The following is a 10575-nucleotide window of genomic DNA, read 5'->3' as shown; positions in this document are numbered from 1 at the left end:
TCAAATTCTGAAATGACAAGATAAATGGAAAACAAGGAAAGTGTGGCAATTAAAACACAAAAACGAAATTGATGAACACAAGCAACAATTCTGACCTTTTTTTTTTTAATATATATATTTTTTTTGGATTTTTTTTTGTAAGATGAAAATCAGAATGATGAACAAGAAGAATTTGATACCTTTGAACTTTTGGCCCTTTTAAAAGGAACCTTGCTCTGATACCACTTGATGAACACTATTTTGTGAACATTGTTCATATTTGACCTTTAATTATGAATTGATAAAAGTTGCTTGCTGAAAGATTAAATATAGACAAAGAAACACAAGAAATAGACTGAAAATATTGTGAATGAAGTGATGTGCAAAAAGAATACGAAAATTATGTAATTGGGGTTAATTTTGACTAGTGTTTGAGTTGAAAACGTGAATTTTGGGTTTGAATTGGTGTTTAGGCAGATTTGTGGATTCAAACAAGAAATGGAATGGAGAGTTTAGGGACGCCACACTTTCTAATCCTAGAAAATGATAAGTCTATGGAAATGATAATCACCACAAGAAAGGATTCTTGATATGATCAATACAAGGTCCAATCCAGAACCTAAAGAGCAATTACTCACTTTTTTAACAAAATTCAACTTGTCTTTTTATTCAATTTTCGTGTCCTATATATAGGTAGGAGGGACACTTGCTGAATTACAAAGGAAAAGGCAAATAACTCTTAAGATTCCTTCAGCCAAATTAATCTATCATTATTTCCTATGGCTGCAGTAAATTAACATGAATACAAGAAAGGTTACAAGACAAATCAATGAATGATGGTGGCTGGTCTTGATGATCATGATGATGGAGATGTTAGGACGTGATTTTGATGATGGTGGTGGTTTCATATGCTGAAATGAAGTGCCTTCATTGTCTCATTGAAGTCTTGTCTCTTTCTTTTTCAATTCTGCCTTCTTTCCTCCATCAGTTAAATGCTCTTCAATGCTTTGTTTTTCTTTTTTCTTCAGCACTCCTTTGCACAAAATAAACACACAAAACATTCCATTTAAAGCTTTGGAAGCTTTAAAATGGATTAAACACACAAAATAAGCATACTTAGTGTTTTTGGGCCAAAATTGATCCCTTACACCTTTTTATTACAACATAACAAAACAACTAAATAAAATGGGCAGCAAGAGATGCGCCCCACCCCTCCTCCAATGGTTTGATGCACATGACCATTTTATCCTCCATGCTTTCTAGTGTAGGTTTGAACTCCAAGACTTTTGCCACCAATTGAGTTAGCGCCTCCTTAGCTTTCTTGGCCCTTGCCCTTGTCATTGGTCCTCCTAGCCCTTGAATTGAAGCACTTGTGTCATGGACAATTATGCCCTCATCAACAGTACTAAATTGGAATTGGAATTTAAAGCAAACAAAACTGTTGACCGCGACAATAATTTAACATGGAACGGTAGCAGCTTATTTGGAATTTAAAGGGAAGAATAAAATAAGGGAACTAAGATCACGTATCAATCCAAAATCAAAGAAAACTAGAACTGAAATTATATATATATATATAATTGTACGGTACATAAAGGTTTTGAATGGAAAATAATTTGCAGAACTGAATTGTAAATTGCGGTGGCTAAAAGTAAATTGAAAGCTTAAACAAAAATCTCTAAAAAGCTTGGTGTCTACAACTGATTCTCCAAGGTCTATATATAGGAAAAAATTCAACAGAGAGTGCTTCAGATCATGTCTAAGGTAGTGGAGAATATGGAGGAAGTGGGCAAAGTGCTTCTGAAACGTGAAGACATATTCAACTTGACTCATGTGTTGGACTTTCCTTTCCATCTGACTTGTTGGCCTTTTAACCTTTTTTTTTTCTTCTTTTTCCACCACCATTTTTCCTAATAACGACGCGCATGACCTTTAATCAACATATACCTGCAATAGACACACAATACCAACATAACAATGCAAAAATCTAAAGAAATCAAGATCAAAACATGTGTGAGTCGAGTCAAAATAATAGTGCATTTTACATGTTATCAGGCCCTTGATGCAAAACATGGTATGTGAACCTATTTGGTTTCATATTCGGTAAAATGAAAGTATTGGAATGTTCCTTGTCGCGAAAACGAGATTTTAGCCTATATGGTTAGAAGTTTGATAAATATTAAGGTTGAACTTGTCCCTCTATATCCCTTCATGCGAAACATGATATTTGAACCTATTTTGTTTTAAATTTGGTAAATTGAACACATGCTTTTTCTCTCCTATCATATTGTTTCTCGATGACTCTTGTCGCAAAAATGAGGTTTTAGCATTTATGGTTACAAATATGATAAATGAGAAGGTTGAACTTGTACCTCGATGTCCCTTGATGCGAAATATGATTTTTAAGCTGAGTTTGTTTGGATTTTGCTAAACTGGAAGTATGAAAATATGGTTCAATGATCCTCAAACCGAAAATGATTTTAGTTTAATATAAATTTGATAAATAGGAAAGTTAATATTTTGTTTCGATGACTGTTGACGCGAAAATGTTATATTTGATTAAATGGGAAGAAATACGAAGCTTCTTGATTGATGGATCAATCGTTAAATATGCAGTTCTCTCAAGGTTAGTCGTGTAATACTTGTAAATTTAATTTCTTTAATCACCACAACATCTCTCTTTATTCATCTTTTTACCATTTGTTTTAGTTTGTTTAGATATTGAATTTTGTCGTCAAAATATAACCTCTTTCGTATGTTTTGTTTATTTTTTTTATCGATTGTCTTTTGAGTTTATAACTTTGGAGTTTTTTTCTTTTTATTTTATTGAGTTATGTCTCCTGTTTGCCGCGAAAAACAGATTTTAGCTTAAATGGTTACATGTTTGTTAAATTGGAAGTTTGAACTTGTCCCTCGGTAAATATAAAGTATTGGGATGACCCTTGTCACAAAAACGAGATTTTAGCCTATATGGTTACAAAGTTTGATAAATGGGAAGTTTGAAATTGTCTCTTGATGTCGCTTGATGTGAAATATGATATGTGAACCTATTTGTTTTTGTATTCGGTAAAATGAAAGTATTGGAATGGCCCTTGTCGCGAAAATTTGATTTTGGTATATATGCCTACAAGTTTGATAAATGAGAAGTTTGAACTTGACCATTGATGCGAAACATGAGGCGAAAATGAGATTTTAGCCTATATGGTTAGAAGTTTGATAAAGGTTGAACTTGTCCCTCGATGTCCCTTGATGCAAAATATGATATATGAAACTATTTGGTTTTGTATTCGGTAAAATGAAAGTGTATTGGAATGACCCTTGTCACAAAAATGAGATTTTAGCCTATATGGTTAGAAGTTTGATAAATATGAAGGTTGAATTTGTCCCCTGATGTCCTTTGATGCGTAACATAATATTGAACCTATTTGGTTTTAAATTATGTAAATAGAAAGTAATGAGATGATCCTTGCTGCGAAAACGAAATTTTAGCTAATATCGTTACAAGTTTGATAAATATGAAGGTTGAACCCTCGATGGCCCTTGATGCAAAACATGATATGTGAACCTATTTGGTTTCATATTCGGTAAAATGAAAGTATTGGAACGTTCCTTGTCGCGAAAACGAGATTTTAGCCTATATGGTTAGAAGTTTGATAAATATGAAGGTTGAACTTGTCCCTCTATATCCCTTCATGCGAAACATGATATTTGAACCTATTTTGTTTTAAATTTGGTAAATTGAACACATGCTTTTTCTCTCCTATCATATTGTTTCTCGATGACTCTTGTCGCAAAAATGAGGTTTTAGCATTTATGGTTACAAATATGATAAATGAGAAGGTTGAACTTGTACCTCGATGTCCCTCGATGTGAAATATGATTTTCAAGCTGAGTTTGTTTGGATTTTGCTAAACTGGAAGTATGAAAATGTCGTTCAATGATCCTCAAACCGAAAATGATTTTAGTTTAATATAAATTTGATAAATAGGAAAGTTAATATTTTGTTTCGATGACAGTTGACGCGAAAATGTGATATTTGATTAAATGGGAAGAAATACGAAGCTTCTTGATTGATGGATCAATCGTTAAATATGCAGTTCTCTCAAGGTTAGTCGTGTAACACTTGTAAATTTAATTACTTTAATCACCACAACATCTCTCTTTATTCATCTTTTTACCATTTGTTTTAGTTTGTTTAGATATTGAATTTTGTCGTCAAAATATAACCTCTTTCGTATGTTTTTTTTTATTTTTTTATCGATTGTCTTTTGAGTTTATAACTTTGGAGTTTTTTCTTTTTATTTTACTGAGTTATGTCTTCTGTTTGCCGCGAAAAACAGATTTTAGCTTAAATGGTTACATGTTTGATAAATTGGAAGTTTGAACTTGTCCCTCGGTAAATATAAAGTATTGGGATGACCCTTGTCACAAAAACGAGATTTTAGCCTATATGGTTACAAAGTTTGATAAATGGGAAGTTTGAAATTGTCTCTTGATGTCGCTTGATGTGAAACATGATATGTGAACCTATTTGTTTTTGTATTCGGTAAAATGAAAGTATTGGAATGGCCCTTGTCGCGAAAATTTGATTTTGGTATATATGCCTACAAGTTTGATAAATGAGAAGTTTGAACTTGACCATTGATGCGAAACATGAGGCGAAAATGAGATTTTAGCCTATATGGTTAGAATTTTGATAAAGGTTGAACTTGTCCCTCGATGTCCCTTGATGCAAAATATGATATATGAAACTATTTGGTTTTGTATTCGGTAAAATGAAAGTGTATTGGAATGACCCTTGTCACAAAAATGAGATTTTAGCCTATATGGTTAGAAGTTTGATAAATATGAAGGTTGAATTTGTCCCTCGATGTCCTTTGATGCATAACATAATATTGAACCTATTTGGTTTTAAATTATGTAAATAGAAAGTAATGAGATGATCCTTGCTGCGAAAACGAAATTTTAGCTAATATCGTTACAAGTTTGATAAATATGAAGGTTGAACCCTCGATGGCCCTTGATGCAAAACATGATATGTGAACCTATTTGGTTTCATATTCGGTAAAATGAAAGTATTTTAATGTTCCTTGTCGCGAAAACGAGATTTTAGCCTATATGGTTAGAAGTTTGATAAATATGAAGGTTGAACTTGTCCCTCTATATCCCTTCATGCGAAACATGATATTTGAACCTATTTTGTTTTAAATTTGGTAAATTGAACACATGCTTTTTCTCTCCTATCATATTGTTTCTCGATGACTCTTGTCGCAAAAATGAGGTTTTTGCATTTATGGTTACAAATATGATAAATGAGAAGGTTGAACTTGTACCTCGATGTCCCTTGATGCGAAATATGATTTTTAAGCTGAGTTTGTTTGGATTTTGCTAAACTGGAAGTATGAAAATGTGGTTCAATGATCCTCAAACCGAAAATGATTTTAGTTTAATATAAATTTGATAAATAGGAAAGTTAATATTTTGTTTCGATGACTGTTGACGCGAAAATGTGATATTTGATTAAATGGGAAGAAATACGAAGCTTCTTGATTGATGGATCAATCGTTAAATATGTAGTTCTCTCAAGGTTAGTCGTGTAACACTTGTAAATTTAATTTCTTTAATCACCACAACATCTCTCTTTATTCATCTTTTTACCATTTGTTTTAGTTTGTTTAGATATTGAATTTTGTCGTCAAAATATAACCTCTTTCGTATGTTTTGTTTATTTTTTTTATCGATTGTCTTTTGAGTTTATAACTTTGGAGTTTTTTTCTTTTTATTTTATTGAGTTATGTCTTCTGTTTGCCGCGAAAAACAGATTTTAGCTTAATTGGTTACATGTTTGATAAATTGGAAGTTTGAACTTGTCCCTCGGTAAATATAAAGTATTGGGATGACCCTTGTCACAAAAACGAGATTTTAGCCTATATGGTAACAAAGTTTGATAAATGGGAAGTTTGAAATTGTCTCTTGATGTCGCTTGATGTGAAATATGATATGTGAACCTATTTGTTTTTGTATTCGGTAAAATGAAAGTATTGGAATGGCCCTTGTCGCAAAAATTTGATTTTGGTATATATGCCTACAAGTTTGATAAATGAGAAGTTTGAACTTGACCATTGATGCGAAACATGAGGCGAAAATGAGATTTTAGCCTATATGGTTAGAAGTTTGATAAAGGTTGAACTTGTCCCTCGATGTCCCTTGATGCAAAATATGATATATGAAACTATTTGGTTTTGTATTCGGTAAAATGAAAGTGTATTGGAATGACCCTTGTCACAAAAATGAGATTTTAGCCTATATGGTTAGAAGTTTGATAAATATGAAGGTTGAATTTGTCCCTCGATGTCCTTTGATGCGTAACATAATATTGAACCTATTTGGTTTTAAATTATGTAAATAGAAAGTAATGAGATGATCCTTGCTGCGAAAACGAAATTTTAGCTAATATCGTTACAAGTTTGATAAATATGAAGGTTGAACCCTCGATGGCCCTTGATGCAAAACATGATATGTGAACCTATTTGGTTTCATATTCGGTAAAATGAAAGTATTTTAATGTTCCTTGTCGCGAAAACGAGATTTTAGCCTATATGGTTAGAAGTTTGATAAATATGAAGGTTGAACTCGTCCCTCTATATCCCTTCATGCGAAACATGATATTTGAACCTATTTTGTTTTTAAATTTGGTAAATTGAACACATGCTTTTTCTCTCCTATCATATTGTTTCTCGATGACTCTTGTCGCAAAAATGAGGTTTTAGCATTTATGGTTACGAAAATGATAAATGAGAAGGTTGAACTTGTACCTCGATGTCCCTTGATGCGAAATATGACTTTTAAGCTGAGTTTGTTTGGATTTTGCTAAACTGGAAGTATGAAAATGTGGTTCAATGATCCTCAAACCGAAAATGATTTTAGTTTAATATAAATTTGATAAATAGGAAAGTTAATATTTTGTTTCGATGACTGTTGACGCGAAAATGTGATATTAGATTAAATGGGAAGAAATACGAAGCTTCTTGATTGATGGATCAATCGTTAAATATGTAGTTCTCTCAAGGTTAGTCATGTAACACTTGTAAATTTAATTTCTTTAATCACCACAACATCTCTCTTTATTCATCTTTTTACCATTTGTTTTAGTTTGTTTAGATATTGAATTTTGTCGTCAAAATATAACCTCTTTCGTATGTCTTGTTTATTTTTTTTATCGATTGTCTTTTGAGTTTATAACTTTGGAGTTTTTTTCTTTTTATTTTATTGAGTTATGTTTTCTGTTTGCCGCGAAAAACAGATTTTAGCTTAAATGGTTACATGTTTGTTAAATTGGAAGTTTGAACTTGTCCCTCGGAAAATATAAAGTATTGGGATGACCCTTGTCACAAAAACGAGATTTTAGCCTATATGGTTACAAAGTTTGATAAATGGGAAGTTTGAAATTGTCTCTTGATGTCGCTTGATGTGAAACATGATATATGAACCTATTTGTTTTTGTATTTGGTAAAATGAAAGTATTGGAATGGCCCTTGTCGCGAAAATTTGATTTTGGTATATATGCCTACAAGTTTGATAAATGAGAAGTTTGAACTTGACCATTGATGCGAAACATGAGGCGAAAATGAGATTTTAGCCTATATGGTTAGAAGTTTGATAAAGGTTGAACTTGTCCCTCGATGTCCCTTGATGCAAAATATGATATATGAAACTATTTGGTTTTGTATTCGGTAAATTGAAAGTGTATTGGAATGACCCTTGTCACAAAAATGAGATTTTAGCCTATATGGTTAGAAGTTTGATAAATATGAAGGTTGAATTTGTCCCTCGATGTCCTTTGATGCGTAACATAATATTGAACCTATTTGGTTTTAAATTATGTAAATAGAAAGTAATGAGATGATCCTTGCTGCGAAAACGAAATTTTAGCTAATATCGTTACATGTTTGATAAATATGAAGGTTGAACCCTCGATGGCCCTTGATGCAAAACATGATATGTGAACCTATTTGGTTTCATATTCGGTAAAATGAAAGTATTTTAATGTTCCTTGTCGCGAAAACGAGATTTTAGCCTATATGGTTAGAAGTTTGATAAATATGAAGGTTGAACTTGTCCCTCTATATCCCTTCATGCGAAACATGATATTTGAACCTATTTTGTTTTAAATTTGGTAAATTGAACACATGCTTTTTCTCTCCTATCATATTGTTTCTCGATGACTCTTGTCGCAAAAATGAGGTTTTAGCATTTATGGTTACAAATATGATAAATGAGAAGGTTGAACTTGTACCTCGATGTCCCTTGATGCGAAATATGATTTTTAAGCTGAGTTTGTTTGGATTTTGCTAAACTGGAAGTATGAAAATGTGGTTCAATGATCCTCAAACCGAAAATGATTTTAGTTTAATATAAATTTGATAAATAGGAAAGTTAATATTTTGTTTCGATGACTGTTGACGCGAAAATGTGATATTTGATTAAATGGGAAGAAATACGAAGCTTCTTGATTGATGGATCAATCGTTAAGTGTTTCAAGTGCCAAGGTCAAGGACACATAGCCTCTCAATGTCCAACAAAGAGAACTATGTTAATTGAAGAAAATGATGACCTTGAGGAGGAGGAGGGTGTCGTGAATGATGAAGGAGGAGAAGAAGAGGAGGATGGTGAAAATGGTGAATTTCTCATGATTAGGAGGATGTTGGGAAACCAAGCCAAGGAGGAAGAATCAAATCAAAGGGAAAACCTTTTCCATACAAGATGCTTAGTGCAAGGAAAGGTATGTTCTCTAATTATTGATGGAGGTAGTTGTACTAATGTTTCTAGTGCACACATGGTGGGTAAATTAGAATTAGAAACAAGACCTCACCCTAGGCCTTACAAACTTCAATGGCTTAGTGAAAGTGTAGAAATGCTTGTTGACAAACAAGTAGAGGTTTGTTTTAAAATTGGGAAGTATGAAGATGTTGTTGTGTGTGATGTAGTACCAATGGAGGCTTGTCATTTGTTGTTAGGAAGGCCATGGCAATTTGATAGAGGAGCGCAACATGATGGCCGAAGTAATAAGTATTCCTTTTTGCACTTTGGAAAAAAAATTACTCTTGCACCATTGAGTCCTAATGATGTAAGAGAAGATCAAAAGAAAATGAAAGAAAAATATGCGCAAGAAAAAGAAAAATATGCGCAAGAAAAAGAAAGAAAAGAAAAAGAAAGAAAAGAAAAAGAAAAAGAAAGAAAAGAGAAAGAAAAAGAAAAGAAAGAAAGTTTCATGGCAAAAAAAGAAGAAATAAAGAATGCCATTGTTACCAAACAGCCCCTATATTTGCTATTTTGCAAAGAGGTGGCTTTGTTTACTAACACTCAAAAATTTCCAAGTTGTGTTGAATTTCTTTTGCAGGAGTTTGAGGCTTTGTTCCCTAAAGAGATACCAAATGGGCTTCCACCTTTAAGAGGTATTGAACATCACATTGACCTCATTCCAGGAGCATCTTTACCAAACCGTCCAGCCTACCGAAGCAATCCCCAACAAACTCAAGAAATTCAAAATCAAGTTGCTGAATTGGTAAGTAAAGGATGGGTAAGAGAAAGTTTAAGTCCTTGTGCTGTCCCTGTTATTCTAGTTCCAAAAAAAGATGGTAGTTGGAGAATGTGCACTGATTGTAGGGCTGTTAACAATATCACCATTAAGTATAGACATCCAATTCCTAGGTTAGATGACTTACTTGATGAATTGTTTGGTGCATGTTTATTTTCTAAAATTGATTTGAAAAGTGGCTATCACCAAATAAGAATTAGGGAGGGGGATGAATGGAAAACTGCTTTTAAAACAAAATATGGTTTGTACGAGTGGATGGTTATGCCGTTTGGTTTAACTAATGCACCAAGTACTTTTATGAGGCTCATGAACCATGTTTTGAGGGAATTTTTGGGAAAATTTGTTGTTGTGTATTTTGATGATATCTTGATATATAGCAAAAATTTAGAGGAACATTGTGGTCATTTAAGGGCTGTTTTAGAAGTTTTAAGAAAAGAACATTTGTTTGCAAATCTGGAAAAATGTGTCTTTTGCACGGATCATGTAACTTTCTTAGGTTTTGTTGTAAGCTCCAAGGGAATCCACATGGATGAAGAGAAGGTAAGAGCAATCAAGGATTGGCCACCACCCAAAAATGTAAGTGAGGTAAGAAGTTTCCATGGTTTAGCAAGTTTCTATAGGAGGTTTGTAAAAGATTTTAGCACCATTGCTGCACCTCTTAATGAGATTGTTAAGAAAAATGTTGTTTTTAAATGGGGTGAGAAACAAGAGCAAGCTTTTGCTGCACTTAAAGAAAAACTCACCAAAGCACCAATTTTAGCATTGCCGAATTTTTCCAAATCTTTTGAAATTGAATGTGATGCTTCTAATGTTGGAATTGGGGCTGTTTTGATGCAAGAAGGACATCCAATTGCTTATTTTAGTGAGAAGTTAAAGGATGCTTCCCTTAATTACTCCACTTATGATAAGGAATTGTATGCTTTGTTTAGAGCATTGCAAACTTGGCAACATTACCTACTGCCCAAAGAATTTGTCATTCATAGTGACCATGAATCTTT

This window comes from Medicago sativa, chromosome 2 (genome assembly GCF_051527215.1).
Source record: "Medicago sativa cultivar Bolivia chromosome 2, Bolivia_mono, whole genome shotgun sequence".
Lineage (NCBI taxonomy): Eukaryota > Viridiplantae > Streptophyta > Magnoliopsida > Fabales > Fabaceae > Medicago > Medicago sativa.
This window is presented reverse-complemented; position numbering follows the sequence as displayed.